Here is a 2,703-nt window from a genome sequence, read left to right as displayed (position 1 = left end):
CCAAATTTCAGAAGTCTAAGTCTTTTGGAACGATACACCCTCGACGGCCCGTCGCAACCATGACGGTCCGTCGTGGGTTCCGTCGACTTACACAGTTTTTCCAGAAATAAAATCTGCTGCTCAAAACGACTAAACAGGTCGTTACAGTTTAAGCCTATAAACATAACTAAAACTCACCTATGTCAAATTATTAACAAAAACATGGAAATTAGAAGCAAGAAAGGAGAAAGAGGTCAAGAACCCTAGTTGAAGAATGCAACAAGTTTCCTGCTCCGAAATCTAAGTGTTCCTCCGTGAATTTCATCACCAGGCATGTGAGATTTAACTAGCGGCTCCTCTCCCCCATTACATCCCTAGTTTTCACTCAGATTCTTGATTTCCATATCATGATTAGACATAGGGTTTCTAGAATTTCGACAGAACTTCATGAATTTTTTAGTTATATGTTCCAAATTAGATTATTATGTTTTGCTCAAATTATTTCATGAATTTCAGAACCCTAGATACGTATTTCGTTAGTTCTTGAATAACACATGCTAGGTCAGATATTTCAATTACTTTAGATGTACATGCCTCAGTTATTAATGAATCATCATCACATTAATTGTTGCATTTTAAATTTGCATGTTCAGTTTTGATCTATCCAATATTTACAGAAACTCAATCATAATCAGTTAATTAGCTAATTCATTTGGAGTAGCATTATACCGATTTGGACTAGGGATCAACATACCTAATTAGTCCCAGAACTACTAGCCAAGTAGGTAGTATGTCTCCTCTATGGAAAATTAGTGTAGTGATCACGCCTACATGCCTTTATACCTCTGGCAGTGTATATTTGGCCCGTTCGATGGGGCATATATATCGAACAGAACATTTAGCTCATGTGGTTTATTTATCAGTAATTAGCAGCTCCCATAGTTCAGTCAGAATCTCTAATGCATTGACCATATTTACAGATCAGTTAGTAGCCAATCTCAGTATGTTACATATTTAGTGATTGCATCAAATTATCTAGGAATTCAATGTATCATGTTCAGATTATTATACTTTCTTTTATTCTTATTCAGTTATGTTCTATTTCTGCTTTACTATATTCTACATGCTCAGTATCTTCAAGTACTGACACATACGTGCGCTACAACTTCTCGTGATGTAGGTTCAGGTTGTCAACATCCAAATCGCACTTAGAGTGATTTTTTATCTCCGGTTCAGCAGATTCAGTGGTGAGTACTCATCCTCCGAGGACAATACTCATGAGCTTCTTTTTAGTCTTTTAGTCATTTAGTTTAAGTTTTGCTAGACTTAGCTAGGGCACGTCCCAACATTCTTATCAGTTTAGAGGCTAATATCAAACATTGTTAGGTTCAGTTTAGTATTGAGTTAATAACTTCTTTGTATTAAACTCATCGCTATATAAGATATTTAAGCTGTAGTATATGGTTATATCCCATCTTTTTAGTTTAAATTATGATTTATCTTTCACATTAATTTTATTATATTTAGTATGCTCATGATCATGACAGCAGGCGGTAGCTCGGTGCGTGACAAAACATGGTATTAGAGCGCTAGGTTTAAGAGTCCTAGGATTTATAAAAAGACACACTAAGTAGAGCCTTTTAATGGGTGTGAAGTGCGCCACATCTAATTATATGGAATCTATAAAGTGTTTTGGGAAAAACTTCACTGTTTTATTACTCTTATCGTGCGTAATGTATGATGTTATTCAATTCTAACTTAACATTCTATGTTTCAGATCATGCCTCCTGGTAGAGCAAATACTACGAATGCGAATGCAAGAAATGCAAACATAGCTCCTCCAATCCCAGATCAGGAAGTCTCCAATGCTGAGTTCATGAATTCCATACAAATGTTAGCTCGGAGTTTAATCAAGAAGAACAATCGGGTTCATGCTTCTGTGAATGCAATTGGTGGATTAGAAGCATCAAGGGTCCGTAACTTTGTTAGAATGAATCCTCCTGAGTTCTTAGGATCGCAAATTGATGAGGATCCCCAAAATTTCATAGATGAGATCAAGAAGATCTTCGAGGTGATGCAGGTTTGGAAATGATCGGGTTGAGTTGGCATCATACTAGCTGAAAGATGTGGCTCATATCAGGTATACTCAGTCGAAGGAGAATAGGGGTGCAAATGTAGTTGTAATACTTTGTATTGCTTTAGTAGACCTTTCTGGACAAGTATTTCCCAATAAAGTTGAGGGAAGCAAAACCTTAGGAATTCATGAACTTAAGGTAGGGAAACATGACGGTTCAAGAGTATGGGATCAAGTTTAACAAACTCTCCAGGTATGCTCCTCACATGAATACTGACTCAAGGGCTCAGATGAATAAGTTCTTGTATGGAGTGTCGGATTTGGTAAAAGCTGAGTGCATAAATGATATGTTACTAACAGATATGAACATACCTAGGCTTATGACTCATGCTCAGCAGGTTAAGGGTGATAAGCTTCGGGAAAAGGCAAATGAGAATAAGAAGGCTAGTAATGGGAACTATGACTATTCTCAGCAGAAATTGGGTGGTGAAAATCGCTCGCACAATCAGCAGAACTTTTCAGCTCCAGCACCTATGTCAGCTTGTGTTCAATCATCAAAGAACAGATATGACTAGAAGGGTCTAAGTCTCAGGGAAGTGTTTCAGGCACCAAGGCTTACCCCACTTGTCTTAAGTGTTGTAAGAACCATC

At 37.3% G+C, this 2,703-nt stretch overlaps 1 pseudogene; it reads left to right on the top strand.

Moving 5' to 3' along the window:
- Positions 1–2,071, top strand: part of LOC107030295 — a 21,733-nt pseudogene extending 19,662 nt beyond the window's left edge.
- The last annotated feature ends 632 nt before the right edge of the window (positions 2,072–2,703 follow it).

The sequence above is a fragment of the Solanum pennellii genome, chromosome 9 (assembly GCF_001406875.1).
Source record: "Solanum pennellii chromosome 9, SPENNV200".
Classification (NCBI taxonomy): Eukaryota; Viridiplantae; Streptophyta; class Magnoliopsida; order Solanales; family Solanaceae; genus Solanum; species Solanum pennellii.
Note: the sequence above shows the minus strand (reverse complement) of the source record. Positions and strands in the feature narration are given on the sequence as shown.